Raw genomic sequence first — 16750 nt, forward strand, 5'->3', positions numbered from 1 at the left:
CAGGGAGCCCGACGCGGGGCTTGATCCCAGAACCCTGGGATCACGCCCGGAGCTGAAGGCAGACGCCTAACAACTGAGCCACCCAGGCGCCCCTAAAGGGCTGATTTTAAAGCCACTTCTGGTCATAGGAATGGCAGACTTTATTCAAAGGGGAAAAAAAAAACAGACAGCAGCTTTGAACCTCTGTTAGTTTTCCCTTCCAAAATATTTACTTAGCATCAGACTGTGGAAGAGTCTGTTTGTCTTCCTTGACGTCATTTTTACCAATCTTACCAACCGACAGCACAGAGCTATAGGGATGTTTTATGGCTTCATACGAACTCTGGGAATCTGCCTGCATTTATGTCTACCCCACCTCTTAGGATAACTGCAGTACCTGACACGTATCCCAGTGCTCTGGAATTTATGACATCAGTGAGTGACAGTATCAAAGTGGGACTGGAGGTTGTTATGAGAAACCCAACTGAAACTCTCAAAAGCCATGCTCCATTTCCCTCTTTTTTTGTGTGATTATGGATTTTAACCTCTCCACACAAGGTCGCAATGCATGGAGCTCCCTTTCACGTAGTTTCAGAATTTATTTCTGATGCGTGAGCACCACACAGTGGATACTATTGGAATTACAGTTTTAAAAACCTGTGCCTTTCAGACACCCAAGACCCTTCCGCTGGATTCCTTCCAGTCCAGGGGCCAACAACCCGTTAGCTCTAACAACTGAGAACAGATCTACCACAAGTAGTGTGGGGTGCCACTGGATGAACCAAGACCCAGGGGGAGAAGTTTAAGCCAGAAAACCTGGGATGGGGGAACCTCTAAAAATGTAAAGAGAAGGGAGTGGACAGGGTAAGAAGAAAATTGTAACCATAATGACAAAGACTGCTCTCTACAAGGTTTGCAAATGCTGAAACACAGGGGTTTTATTCTTGCTCTAGTCCACACTATTTCAAAGAAGGAAAAGACCAAAACACCTACAACGACTGAGAACTTGTCCACGTTAACATCCTGTCCCTCCAGCAGCTCCCCACTCAGGCCAGTCTCCTCATGGCCGCTAGAACACACCTTAATGCTCACTCCTGCCTCATGTCTTTGTCCTTCTTCCTCCTCCTGTGTCCCTCCCATCGCAGGCCAAGTCACCTCCACAGTTCCTCTCTGCCTCTCCACATCTGCAGAGGTCTGGCACCAGCGCCATCTCCAGGGAGCGTCCCCATTCACCCTGACTTGTCCCCATTCACCCTGACTTGTGTAGTGGAGGTCACAGCAGTGAGCACCTAAGGTTTCCAAATCTGCACTGGGCACCTGCTTTATACACGTGATCTCATTTCACGACCTGGAGAAACCGTGTTAACCCTTTTACAGGTGAGGGCCAGAGATTTTTTTTTTTTTTTTAACTGTCCCCAAGGTAGAAAGCAAAGGGCTGGAATTCATATCCAGAACTTCCCCCCACCCCTTTATACCTATACTGCAACCTGTCTTTCCCAAATCAACTTTTTACCCTAATTACTCTTCTCCACTACCAGGAATGGTTTTCCATTTTGACAGGTGAATGCTTTCTTTCAGTGGCTAGACTGAAAATACTTCGAGGTTACGCCCATATTCTCCATGTGGCAGCTTTCTCAAGACTTACTTTCAGCCCAGTGCCAGGTCTCAGGTTGCCTTTTCTAGCCCACTATGATTTTTCTTTCCAGTTAACCCATTTTCAGTAAATAAATAAAATGCTTCTGTTTTTAAAAATACCTAAATCTAGATATATAGGAAAAAGTGGTATGTATGAAGTTCAAATCCATTACAGAAACTTAGTGCTTTGACTTTATATCTTTTCCTATACTGTTGACCCTAGAACAACGTGGGATTTAGGGGTGCCAACTGCCTGCCCCCCTACCAAGCATCAAAAATCCACGTATAACTTTCAACTCCCCCAAAATTTAATTACTAATAGCCTACTGTTGACCAGAGCCTTCCCAATAACACAATTAACACATATTTTGTATGTTATACAAATTTTGTACTATATTCTTACAATAACTTTTCTTAACTTTTTCGGTTATCTCTAGGCTATGCAGTTCATCTGCAAGTTTTTTCAGATTGTTGCAAATCTCGAAAATTTTTGCCAATACACTTATTGGAAAAAACTGACATATAAGTGGACCTTTGTAGTTCAAGCCCGTATTGTTCACTGGTCAACAGTACGTTGTTAAAAACACTTCATATACAATTTACAAATCTGAGTTAGGGACATCGGTTATGGAACAGATGAAAGACGGAACAGACAAAAGACAAAAAGACAAACAAAGACAGTAGTCCATGCAAACAACTGAGCACATCAAGTAACTAAATCACCATATTTTCCATTTTACAACCAAGTGGGAAATCTGAATTTTTCTCTATCATTTTAGGCTACATGGCTCAATTTAGGACTCAAAAACAGCAGCCTGGGAAAGATACACTTCACCCTCAACAATTCCAGGAAGTCTTTGACCCAAAGTGATATTCCATTTACAAGAGGATTTCATGGTAATCCAACCTAAAACCTAACCTCCCCTTGCTTCCCAGTGTCAAGTTTCTATTCAAAGCAGAAATAAGCAGGAACCAAATCCCAGGATCAGTATAAACATGGAGGCTTCAGAGAGACGTTACCCTATTACTCAGGATGACTTGCAGTTGCTTTCTTATACACATTCTTCTCCTATTTTTAAAATCAATTCTTTCCAAACTTGGCAGTGTTTCTAAATGCAACAAGGAAAGTTTACAGCATCCCCAACTCAACATTAAGAAACACCACCTTGTCTAGATAAATACATAAACACACCGGTAAACAGTGAGCAAGGTGTGTGATGTAAGCACACCAGGCCCGGGACACGCGGTATGAGGACAGCGGGCCGAAGACCTACAGGGAAGAAGAGGGTGGTGCTTAGGAAGCCTCTCGCGGCAGGCCCCACGGCAAGAACAAGCAGGCCAGTCCGGTACACGCTGCTGCCAGTGATGTGGACACACTTGCTACGTTTAAGCCTCAACCAACAACTAGCAAGAGTGCAACATGCTTTAGGTATCTTGCATATGTGGTAAACAGGAAAGGCTTTGGTCCGAAAATGGAAACATCGGAGTTTTAGCTCCATTGCTAATTAGTGCTGCGATCAGGCTCGGGGTCCTGCACTGCCTAATGCAGGTTGAATTAGATGATGTCTAGACCACTTCTAACTCTTGAGGCCTCTCATCATATTTATACTGAAAGATATGAATCCTTTATCCCTAACTCTGTATTTATTAGTGACAATAATTTTGTGTAATACATTTATCAATTTCTTTACAAATCGTATTATTTTAAAAGAACCGTGTAAAGTTGTCAATTCAAGTAATTATATGAACTACGCGTATGGAATTAAGAATCTTATAAACCCGAGGTTCATAAAGCATGGCCCAGGAGCCTCAGCGCTGCCTGGGAACCCCTGACTCGGTCAGCCTCACCAGAGAGCATCAGCCCTTACTGGAGACAGTAAAGCCACACCTAGAGGCTCTGCTCTCACTGGCCTGGGGTGGGCTCTAGACAGCAGGCCTTCTAGGTGCTCCCCAGGTCATTCCAGCGGTCGGTCAGGATAAAAGCCACTGCTGTCAGGTGACTAATCTTCTATGTACTTATACTTTGATCCACCAAAGGTCTCCTTTGGCTCCAAAACTCTGAGGTGATTACAACAAGCCCCACCCTATGGTTTCCTGTCTTTATAGAGTTCAGATACTCTTACATGTATTCATAGGTATCCCATCAAGTTTTTTAATAAAAAAATTTTTTAAGAGGTATAGCCCTATCAAATAATAATATTTATTTAACCAGTGGAAAGATAAAGATTAAAGCATCTGCTCAACCTTATTATTCAGTAAGCCCAGGCAAACCCTCAGGAACTCATAGTTCTTAAGACAGTGACCAGAAAAAAAGCCTATTAAAAATCTACCACACTATGCTTCTGTTTACTCCTCACAGAACATTTGATTTTCACAGGGGTTGATGTGTGTGGGTGAACCGCGGGTTCGGGCGACCTGCGGTGTCATCCCACCGAGGGGCAGACCCCTGGAGACAGAACACTCGGTCAGCCCTTTCGGTTCCTGGCGCCTGGGGCGCAGCACGTGCTTAACACGTATGTTTTTCACCAAAGAAGGAAAATGCAGAGGGAGTAGTGAATAAACATGACTAAGAGGAAGTACGCCGCAGACCCGCACCGCGGCTGTCATGTATTCATCTAAACCAGGAGGGGGCTGACGGTTTCTGGGAAAGACCTAACAGTGTTTCGGCCTTCGCGGATGACACGCGGATGACACGTGGGATAAGCCCACGGCAACAGTGCAAGAGCACAGCACGTGGACAGTGCACGTGGTGGTACGTCAGCAAAACCTGACTTACATTAACAGCAGCGGGCTGGCCAGGGTTTGCAGAGAGCTGTGGTTTGCTGAGCCCTGGTCAAAACAAACCCTTCTCTAAGGTGCTCGAACAATAATTTACCCTTACATCATCACAATGTAGTCATGAGTGAGGAAGTACTATTTCCCTTTTTGTAATTCAGTATTTCCACTTTCCACATCAGTGACTTCCTAAGAAGGCCCTGTCGCTCACGTGTCATTCACACATGCAACCATATTCCTTATCAGTGCAACCCACACTCACGGAGGGGACTAGGGTAAGGTGTAAGGGAGAAGCTGTGTCCAGGAACCTTACTGAGGAAGGTGACAAATCTTTCAGCAGCAGCAGCCATTCTGGGTAGCAACACGAGGCAGGGCTCTCCTCTGGGTCCCGGGGCAGCCACGAGACAGGCCTGGTCTGTTCCTCACGGCGGGAACACCTGCGATTGCTTCCACCTAATGGGCAATCGCCCAAAGAAGCAGGACAACAGGCCACGGCCCCCAAGTCTGGAGGAAACAGAAGTTCAGGCCGCAGTCACCGCGCGGAGAAAAATACCTTCCGTAACACGGTTACAGAAAAACTGCAACATCTCCTCAGAGGGTCGGAGAGAGGTGAACAGCATGACGATGATGACACGTTCAACTCTACGAAATACACGTGATAATAACCTTTTCTCTGTTTTCACACTTCCGTGCCACTGATTTTGAGGAAAAATTTGCTTTTATTCAAACAAATGAAACCTAAATCTTACACAAGATGTGCATCGCATGTCCCCAACCAAAATCACTGGAAAAGAAAAAAACTAACCACAAAAATACACTGCTAAACAGGTTGAGGATGCTCTGCAAGATTCCTTTCGGATGTCCAGCCCAGTTTTCTAATGTAGTTCCTCATTCTTGGCCGAGAATTCACACACTTAAAACTTTTCAAGAGATTTAATTTTGTTTTCAGACCTCAGTTGAAAATGTGAGGAAAACAACAAATTAAAGATTTACGTTATCGAAGGATTAACTTGTACAGATCTTTTATTCCGAATGCTTATAAGCGCAGACCCAACGAGAAATCCGATCTCGAACTAATTTATGATGACTTTTCCAGGAAGCATTATGGCAGCCGCACACTATTGTTCACACAGCTGGCTGCTGTCTCTACTGCTGTTCCTCAAAGGAGAACAAGGGAGGGGACAAAGACACCAGGAAACACGAAGCTCAGAGCACAGGCTGCCGTCAGAGGTTCATTTTCCCAGCCAGTGCGGTGAGAGCAGCTGAGGACAAATTTGACAGAACCCCCTACTCACTCACTCTTTTTGGGCTCTAGCAACACAACAAACCAAGGCACGACTCTGGTAAAACGTGCTGACTGGGCGGTCTGAGCAGAGTCGTCAGATCGGTGAGCTCTAACAAGCGAATTTCACTCGTGGGGAGAAATTACAGAAATATTTTTCACCCACCTAATTCACAGAGAGTGTTAAATTTATCAGTCAAAAGTTACAGAAACCATAAGAAGCTGAGTCAGAAGCTAAATAATGAAACTGGCTGACTTAAGTACACGGTATTAGGATATTTTTCATGAACAAAATGACTGTTCCTGGGCGCCTAGGCGGCTCCGTCGGTGAGGCGTCTGCCTTCGGCTCAGGTCACGATCCCAGGGTCCTGGGACGGAGCCTTGCATCGGGCCCCTTGTTCAGCAGGGAGCCTGCTTCTCCCTCTGCCTGCCGCTCCCCCTGCTTGTGCTCTCTCTCTCTCAAATAAATAAAATATTAATATTTTAATATTTTAAAATTAAGCAGGGGGAGCAGCAGGCAGAGGGAAAAGCAGGCTCCCTGATGATCAAAGAGCCTGATGCGGGGCTTGACCCTAGGACCCTGGGATCATGACCTGAGCTGAAGGCAGACGCTTCACTGACTGAGCCACCCAGGCGCCCCCATAAATAAATAAAATCTTAAAAAAAGGCTGTTCCTTAAAAAAAATTTATCACAACAGTAATACTCGTTCTATATTATTATTCATGCGTAAGAACTTGACACCCAAATAATATCGTCTTAATTCTTTTTTCCCACAGAGAGATTTGGGTAGAATTTTGCATGTTTTTATAACATTGCTGCTATAATGGTGAAAATAATTTTCTTTTACTTTCATAATTTGGTTTATTCAATGAGCAGAATGAAGGATTTCAGAATGTGCACCTCTAGATTTGCGAAGGATATGAACTGAGCTTACAGAAGCTCCGATCAAGTTTTCTTCTCAAGAGATCTGATTTTTACACTAAAACAGAGTAACAAAGTGTTAGGCTCGTCAGAGTTCACGAGAGGTCACAGGGACTTATCCGTAACATCACCCTGATGGCTGGGAAGATGAAAGAGGCCAGAAAAATCACCAACACCTTCAGAAGTTCTCTTCCCTCAGAAGGAAGGAATCCAAATTATCGGGGCCGTCCAAAATCTCGCTCCGAACCCCCATTCCAGCCTCACACATCCTTTACAGGAATTTGTACTTCGGAGATCTTTATTTTCTCTGCCCCTTAATTTTAAAATAACCTGTATTCCATTCTCCACTGACATTGCTCATCGATAAAGACCCATATCAATTACAGAACTGCTGTGAGAAGCATTCTCTAATGACGCAAATAGAATTACAGCCCCATTTTACTACTTAGCAAGTTGTACCCTCCCTGTGACCAGACCCTGTTTCAATTTGGGGTAAAGAACCACATCTCTCTCTACCCTCATCGCCTAGGTCAGGAAACGAATAAACAAGTGCCCTGAACATGCTATCCGACCCCTCTGTCACTCTGTCACTGTCATTATAAATGCCCTAAGTCCCTTGATGGCAGAGATTGTTACACATTTTTAAAGCGTTTTCCAGGGTTTACTACATTTTTTGTATTTCTTCCAATGCCTATTACAAAATGGTCCTGAATTAAATGCCAATAATGACAGAAAAATCACGGGGATGCAAAAAGCTACACATTATCTACAAATCTTAACTTTCAAATCCTCACAAAACTTTAAATACAAACAATAGTGCCCCCCCAAATAAAAACACTTGATTAAGAAAAAAGCTAATACCGATTTATACAAATTAACCCTTCTCTCTCCCAACCTCTAGTAAAGAGTCCTCTGAATAATAAAATGGCTACAAATCAGGTAATGAAATAAGAGACTGCTTCATTGACATTAGGCAATCGCCAAATATGGTATCACTACAAATCTTAGTCCTTTATTCTTACTAAAATTTTTTCTATAGCTCACTACTGTCTGCATAATAGCAAGTAAATTCCTCAGCATTCAAGATGCCATATGTGACACCAATCTACCCTTCCAGCCATGTTTTCTACTACCCCCTACAGTATTTCTCAAATGTGAATAATACATGTATCCTTTTTATTCATTTATTTTTAAAAGATTTTATTTATTTGAGAGACAGTGAGTGAGAGAGTGAGCAAGAGAGCAAACGGGGAGGAGAAGAGGCAGAGGGAGAAGCAGACTTCCTGCTGAGCACGGAGTCCAAAGCGGGGCTCCATCCCAGGACCCCAGGATCATGACCTGAGCTGAAGGCAAATGTTTGACTGAGCCACCCAGGCGCCCCTTTGTATCTTTTTTAAAAGAGAAAAAACAGGGGTGCCTGGGTGGCTCGGTCGGCTAAGCGTCCGACTCTTGATTTCGACCTCTGGGCTCAGTGCAGAGCTTGCTTAAGATTCTCCCTCTCCCTCTGCTCCTCCTCCCCCTTGCATACTCTCTCTAAATAAAGAAATAAAATCTGTAAAAAAAGAGAGAGAAAAGTTCCTTAATCCCTAAAAATGTAACCTAGATCCTAGCTTGAAAAATACTACTCAATTCAAACAGCTGCAAAATGTTCGATCACAGGGCACCCCAAGAACTCCTTTGGCCTTTTTCTGGACCAAACCTGATACCTAAGCACAAACACTTGCACTGGAACCTCCCAGCAGCAATTGACTTGACTTCAATACACTTGTGATTTTAATAAGTATTACCACTGAATTGAAAACACAATATTAAAAATCTCACAGAAATTCCAGCCTCAATATATTTGGCCCACAAGACCCTGAGGTTTTGAGACAAGCTCATTTACAGGGTGGAGTCCAGGGTCCTTACTAGGGCATGCCAGGACCTTCAGGATGTGGTCCCAGCATCCCCCATCCCCTCACCACTGCTCACCTTCGACCTGTCAAGGTCCGGTAGTCTCAGTTCTACACGCCTAACCTGCCAAGGCTATCGGCCCATTCTTGGCTCTGAACACTTGGCTATCTTTTTGTCGATAGTGTCATCTCAAGGAACCTTCTCTGATCCTCCCCATTCTAAGGGAAGTTCTTTTTATTTTTTAATTTTTTTTTATTATATTATGTTAGTCACCATACAATACATCCCCGGTTTCTAAGGGAAGTTCTATTCCTATGTGTTTACTTCTATTGATGTACTTACTACAGTGGCAATCTCTTCCACTAAATTCTTAGTTTTCTGAGAACTGGGCCGTGTCTTACTCATCTTTACATTCCCAAAGCACCCTGGCAGTGCCTGGTCAATAAGAACCATGTATTCACTACATGAATGACCCCAAATTCCTAAACTCCAGTCAGATAAAACTACATACTGCCATGATATTTGAGTTATATTTACTGCATTCTTACAGTGCACCTGACTCTGGCCCTTGAAACAACCTATGAAATCGGTACTATTCTGACCCCATTTCACTGATGAGGAAACTGAGGCTTACAGGTAACTAACTTGTTGCCCAAGTTCACAGGTTATTTATGTTCACAACTTTCCTCCAAGTGGACCTGAACACCTAGGTCATCTTGATAGAGAGCAGAACGCCAAGCAACTTTTTACATACACTGGACATGAAATAAGCATCTGTTGAATGGATAATTAAATCAGCTATATACACATACACCCTCAACTGATTTAGAAAAAATTATGGCATTTCGAGGCTCACTGACATACATATCTGTATCTCTCTATCTGTCTATACACAGAAAGAGAGAGAGGGAGGGAGAGAGGGGGAGAGAGACGGAGAGAAGGTAAGTTCTAGGACAGAGATAAAGCTACATAACGAGTCCTAAGGTGATTTTCTACTGCATTTACCCACTTTCACGTTTGAAGATGTTCTCTACAGTGACCATCTATTACGGAAATCGCAGGTATCTAACAATTCTGCATTTGATAAATAAACATGTTATCCCTTCGCTTGCAGCTTCATGCCATACTCCTGGGTGTGGGACTGTCCCAACTGTTGCCGTCTACACTACACAGTGTCTGGGCCTCCATACGTCAAAGCGCCCCTGTAGACTAAGCTATTCCAGTTGTCTCTTTTCCACTTCAATTCACAACAGATAATCTGTGAGGGAGGAAAACATAAGGGAAAAGAAAAAAGATCCAAACAAATAAGACTTTGCAAAAATATTCTGCAGGTCCAGCCTTTCAAAGAGTCACATCAAGCACATTCTCTCCCGTAAAGCCTTCTCTGATTCCGTTAGCTGAAAGTACTCCTTTTCCCTGGACATCTTCAGAGTTTTTTTAACCTCACTTATGACCTGTATCATTACAGAGAGAGCATAATCTCTTTGGAGGACAGGCTGTATGCCTGAATCATTTCTTTATGCCCTCACAGTTCTTGCATAGAGAAGTACAATAAATAATCTGCTGAATGAATGAATGCATGGCTAAGAAAGTCAACCCTTTGCAACTTCTTAAGCCAGTTCTTCCACATAGTAGCAACAGATTAATTACCTCGCATAGAATTTCCTGGAAGGATGTTAGAAATAATGTAAATTGGTCAATAATGACTGAAATAAAACAATCCTTCAAGGAAGAATGGTGTTTTGCTCTTGCAAACCAGATCATACCCAGCAGACTTTTGGAAAAGCGTCAGCACGTGGAGCCGAGAGCACACCTGACTACTTATGTCAATCTTACACACTGTCATTTGTGTACGATCATGCCCAGAGAGTTCAAGCGCGTTTCAAATGTCTGGTAAACATAAGCAAGAAAAGAGATCCGTTAGAAGGAAGAAAAGAAAAAAGTGGGTTGATTTATCTATGGAAGATACTTCAAAAAACTGACGGCTGAAAAATGTTTTTATATTCCAAAAACGTGCTTCCGCACTTGTTGTACACCCTACAAACATCTCCCTTCAGCCTGAGCATCACGTGGTTCGGACGCTGGCTGCTCCACACCTGTGAACTCAAGAGAGACGGTGTTCGGCGGTGCCTGAGGCTCGACGACACAAAGAGTAAAAGACACACAGGGAGCAGGAGGCAAGGACAAAGCCAGGCCCCGTAGCTCCTGCTCCACACTCGGCGCTCTCGAAGCCACATGCCTCCATGAAGCACAGAGAGCGGAAGCAGCAGCTCATGGAGAAACTGTCCTGGGAAGCAGAAGAACAGGGAAAAAGGGACTCCCAAATGGCTGGGAGCAGAGGGTGTTTTTTGATCACGAGGCATGAAATGAAAGGTCCCTATCCTTCAAATCAAAGGGCAGTCTGTGCCCGGTTCCTATTTGACTTCATATGCGTCACAAGATTTAGCTGATGACGTGGTCCCCTCCGAGACAGCTGCCGCTACCCTGGATACAGTGCCAGTTGCCTCTGGGAATCGTTATCATTTTAACCCAATCCAGTATTAAAATTCCCCTTAGTCAGCTACAGATATAAAGTTCATCATTTTATTCCTAGAATGTAACAGATCTACTAAATTGAAAGGAGACACCCTGGAAAAAATTCTAATTTAATTCTCTTCCGTATCAGTCAGAAAGATCACTCTAAAACATTTCTAAAAGTAGCTCTTCTTAGTTAGAAACCTCCTGACATAAGAAATTACAACATGAAGTCAAAAACAAAGTTCATTCTCACCCTAGATCCCACAGCACTAATTAATGAGAATAGAATCACCCTTTTTCTAATACGTTCATATGAAGGTAGAAATGCCAGCTGAAGCCAATGGGAGTGGGAATCAGTTTAAATCAAGAAATCAAGATCCAATTCTTGGCTAAGGTCTCAGTCGACAGGAACATTGATTGAGCATTATACAGCACACTTAATCCTAATCAACATTCCTCCTCCCCAACCAAAACCAAACAAACAAAACCAAACAAACCCTGATTATCTTAGTTCTGCATGATCCCTGTGGCTCCTACTTACCCGTATGTGCAGGCCTAATTAATGAAGCCCAAGAAGGTATCAAAGACTGAGTCATAACCTCAGAAGTAGAATCCAGTTCTGCTACTGACTCATTGGGTAGTCCTAGGAAAGTCATACTTCCCCACTACTCCGATGATGTGAGGTAATTAAAAACAGCCTCCTACGGAATGATCGCAGCCTGAACTAGAAGCTTCCACATGTGCCACTAGGATCTGTGCTGTTTCTCAGACTATCATACGACCATCAAGAGATAAGAAGAAGAGTTGGAGGGCTGAGAGCAGGGAGGAGAGGGATCTGGGAAGAGCAGGGCACGAACCTAAAATCTTCTCACCTCCGCGTGGGGTGTTTCCCTGAAGAAAAAACAAGGCTCTGGGAGTCCTCACCCTTTCTGCGGCCTCAGTTCTGCTTCCCACGCCGCCCACATGGCCGTTCCAGTTTCTGCACAGACTCCAGAGAGCCAGGGGAAAAGTCACAGAGACCAAGAGAGAGAAAAGGAGAAGAGCGAGAAAGAGAGACAGAGAAACAGAGAAGGAGATGGGAAGAGAGACACACAGAGACCCTCGGAGGTACCCACATACTAACTTCCCTCTGTCGGAGCCTTTATGCAGGACCTGTGAACTTAAGGACACTTGGCAGATACAGGGATTTGGCACCTGTTGTCCCAAATAAGGAGGATGTTTGTTGTGAAATATGCAGAACTGGATGCAGGTGTGACACAAGGCAAACACAGACCACATTCCAACATCTCTAGGTTCAGAATGGGACAGGTAAGCATATGGGTCATAAGGGCAGATGTGGCAGGCAAGCTGACTTCCAATCAAAAGGCCTAATCATAAGGTATTTTCCATTTTTAAAAAAACCTAAAGAAAAAAGTCCCGAAATGAGTAATTAAGGTAGAGAGTTCACTTATATTTACTAAAGGATTTGGAGTCGTGAGTGAAGAAAAGCTGCCATATGAAAGAAACGTGAACTCCAAGGCCTCCTACTGCTCAGGTAATCCAGTCACTACTACTAATGTCCGGCCAGAGTCCCAGCTCTCCAATTTTGTTTACAAAGAGCAAAACGGGTTCAAACTACAGATTTCTAAAACCACTTCAGATGGAATTTCCAGGAAGGACCTGGAGAAGGAGGGTTGAGGTGACAAGCTGTCAAAGAAGAAAGTCCTGGAGAGGAGCTCAGTGTTTCTTGACAGTGGCAGGGTGGTGGAAGGGGGCAAAATTTGACCAAAAAAAACAAAAACCAAAACAAAAAACAACAAATTCAAGTGATAGCACAAAGGGTGGCTAAGCAGACGTGATGCTTCAAACCTGTTTCACAAGATACAGGTTTCACTACCAAACCAAAGCTTTCTTCAGCTGCCAAGTGTCTCCCTTGTCCAATCAAACACACCACGAGCTGGGCTCCTACCCTCAGGCGTGTGCTACGGTAAACGTGTGCTCTCAAGGCCTGCACATTCTGAATTCCCACCAGGGATCAGTGCATTTTATTTTCCATCTGGACGAGCCTCTTGCTCAGACACTGGAGTATATTACGTGAGATACATTCAAGCCAGAGCCCAACAAAAAGAAATGTAAGAAGTTTCAAAGAGTAACCTTCTTCACAATCAGACCCAGAACAGTTTCTTCAAAGCAAACCTTCCAATTGTTAAGAATTTACTCCGTATCAGCTAATTAAAGGCATTCTCCACGATTTCCTATCAAGAAAAACTTCTTGTCATTTCCAAAACTGATCAAACAAAAACTTTAAAAACTACTCGTTACCTATAAAGGAATGTGACTATGTTTCTGGCACCAAAAAAGTTTATTTTTTACTCTGATAAATATGTACTTTCAAACTGCATAAACGGACGCACCTGGAGTCAGATGCATGACAATTCAGAAGCCTGCCTGGCTACCTTATGGTCCCCTTGTTCCGCTTCTCCCCCCACCCTGGGGGCTCTAAGGAGAGAACAGGCATAATCCCATTCAATGGCATCAGCCTTGCATCTGCCTAGACTTTAGGAGTCTCTTACCCTTTGTTTTAAAAGTAGCAATGCTTCCTGACTTCTATTTAGGCCAGGGAGTATACACTTTTGTTTTAAATCACCTGCCGGCATTTAATTGCAACTGCAAGTAAAATATTTGACTCACTTCTCTCCCTCCTCCCTCCCATTCACACTGGAAATTTAAAGTTGTGAAACAAACCGAACCTGTCCCTGCTTAATGCAACCAAACATGGCAACACCTCACTTTAATAGAGCACTTAATTGATGCTTCACTAGAATGGAATCCCTATAAATGCATATGCAATATGCTCAGTCCAAACAAATTAAAAATTACTCTCACAATGAATTCCAAATATTATGCTTAGACAAAACAACAAACTGTTATTAAACTCATAAACCTGCATCCCACAAGCACCTACTAAAAGTCTTAAGTTCAAGTTACCAGAATGGTTACACCCCTCTGACAGCATGAACTCTGCAAGCCTCAATAATCCCTCACCAGGAACTCCGCACTTTCTGCTGAGACAAGAAGACAAAAGGGAAAGATACCAATGCTGCATCCAAACAGGGGCCCCTCACGGTAGAGCTGCTCAGTACCCCAGGCAGGCTGTGCATTCTGTTTTAATCCTCTTTCTTTTGTAACATGAGCCTCTCCCAAGTCACATAAAACATTTGGCTCAGAATGACAATCCTTCAGAATGCTTCAGCGTTCCTTCCTAGAGTTGACAGATCATAATCAAAAGTAAAAGCACGAAGTGCTCACTGATAGGCTTTTTTCCTCTGCTTTTGCCCCACATCTGACTGCCCCCCCTTCTCGCTGACCATAAAGAGACAAAACCTGCCTAGAAATTGGTTCTGTCACCTCCAGATAAGATCAGACCACCAAGAAAAAGACGTTCCATCCATCTATGAAAAATCTAATCACAGACTGAAATGGAGCGCTGCCTTCTGAAGGTCCAATGAAGACTTGCTGAAAAAGCGACCAGGCTCCACAGCAGCACCGGAGGAAAAAGGCCAGGTTGTTTTTGGCCATGAATGTGCAAGACAATGAAACAAAATGAGACTCCACATCTTTTTCTTGACAGTGCTTCCTCTAGCAGGAGCTCGACGCATGGCTGGCAGTAAGTTCTTTGCTGTTGACGGTTTAAAAATCAAACTTGTGAATGGGAGCTGCACCGCCACGCACCTTCTGGGTTTTTTTACAAGTCACTACTGGAACAAATCTGTTAGATGTTTTGTATCCCTAGGGTCCATTACATCTTTAAAAGGTTTGCTTAATATTTGGGGCGCCTGGGTGGCTCAGTCAGTTAAGCATCTGACTCTTGATTTTGGCTCAGGTCATGATCTTGGGGTCGTGAGATCCAGCCTGGCATCAGGCTCTGTGCTCAGGATGGAGCCTGCTTAGGATTCTCTCGCCCCACTCCCCCTGCCCCTCCCCTCACCCCCCCCCACACGCATATGCACTTACACAGGCGCCCAAACATACTCTCCAAATAAAATCTTTAAAAATAAATAAAAATAAAAATAAAAGATTTGCTTAGTATTTATGGAGATCACAGCTACGTATATATGATTAAAAAAAACCTGAGCTTCGCTTTGGACTGTAGGTATGCTCCTATTGCCGCACCGTCCAGGAATCTATAACTCGGTATGTTCTTAGTCCATCAACAGAGATCCCCTCCTATTAGCGTTCCCCTGAATCCAAGGGCTCCCTCCGAGCTGGCTGGCCCAGTTTTCACTCAATTGCAATAACAGCTATGATTTATACTTCTCTGTAGTTAAACATCACTTATCCGACAACCGACATAAATTATTTCCTGTTAGCAAAGTGCTCTTCTACTGCGGGAATTTGTAACAGTGAGGCCATAATGCTACTCTATTAATGAGAATTATTACACTTTTAAAGATTTTATTTTTTTAACATAATCTCTACCCCCCAACATCGGGGCTTGAACTCACCACCCGAGATAAGAGTCATAGGTTCCACTGACTGAGAGACCTAGGTGCCGCTACACTTTTAAATACTCCCCCCCTGTCAAAAATGCTTTCTGTCCATTTCAAGGTCTAGATTCTTGCCTCCACAGACAGCCTCACTGTGATGACCAAGTAGCAAACATGGACTCATTCGGAGGACTGAGTCCTCTTTTCTGGGTACGGAGCAGGGGGCGCTGCGTCGTTAAGTGCCAACAGAGGGAAGGCCCCTCAGCACAGCACCTAGCATAAAACAGACATTCAAGGACGTTAATTCTCTCTCCCTAACTTCTGCTTCCTCTATTTATTTTAGATCTTCAGGCTTTGAGAGGCCCTTACTTCCTATCACTAACCAAATCTCAACGCTGTTGTAAACCCTTACATTTATAATCCAAGCAAGAGGCCAAGATATGCAGCCTGTCCAGAATTAACCATGGAGTTCTGCAAATACTGTAACTGGAATAGGACAGATATTCCCAATTTATAAATTATTAGTGTCTCCACAGTGCATCCGCAACATGGTATAACCACCTTCTCATGAGGTTACGTTTAGGATCTCAAGCTATCCCACAAAAGCCCATTTAACCGACAATACACCTGAGGTACAGCGCCCCTGTCATCAGCCTGGGTCTAGCACAGCGCCTCGGCCGTGGCAGGCACTAGCTGTTTGCTGCGCTGTGAATCCCTAGGATGGGGGAGGTGCATAGCTGGCTCTGGACAAAATCTTCATACAGCCCAAGAAGGTGCACACCTTCTCCCACCTTCCGCATGCACCCTTCTCACTGCATAGTCCTCTCTTTCCCATGAGGCCAATGCCCTCAGAACTCACAAACTCTAAACTTCAGCACCTCACCAGAGCTCCACCTGTTAAGGTTTCAAAGGTGGATGCTTCTCCCTGCCAAAATTACCCCGAGCAGCTGATCTCAGCTGCACATCCGAAGGGAAATCTGATTATAAAGGTATTCCACAAGGGAATACGAGTGTCTGATGGACTTTAACTTGTCCAGAGATTTCTGCTTCTTTAAAAGAAGCCTGGCTACCCAGACAAATCAAAGTTCCTCCGGAAGACAGGAAAATTATCTGAAATAGGTCTGCACAGCAGAGAGGTTAGGGCCACCCGGGGGACTGTTCCTAAGCTACCTCTACTTTTCAAAGCAGCTTCCTCCTCCTTGCCACTTTGAAAACTCACGATTTTTTTTTACAATTTTCACAACTTCGTCAAGTTCCTATGGCCAAAGCAGGTATATGCTA

At 43.8% G+C, this 16750-nt stretch overlaps 1 protein-coding gene across 3 annotated transcripts in view; it reads right to left on the reverse strand.

Moving 5' to 3' along the window:
* GRHL1 (grainyhead like transcription factor 1) overlaps positions 1 to 16750 on the reverse strand; it is a 52005-nt gene that overhangs the window by 18784 nt on the left and 16471 nt on the right. The gene's annotated exons all lie outside the window — the stretch shown is intronic.

Source organism: Ursus maritimus, unplaced genomic scaffold, assembly GCF_017311325.1.
Source record: "Ursus maritimus isolate PB19 unplaced genomic scaffold, ASM1731132v1 scaffold_6, whole genome shotgun sequence".
NCBI lineage: Eukaryota > Metazoa > Chordata > Mammalia > Carnivora > Ursidae > Ursus > Ursus maritimus.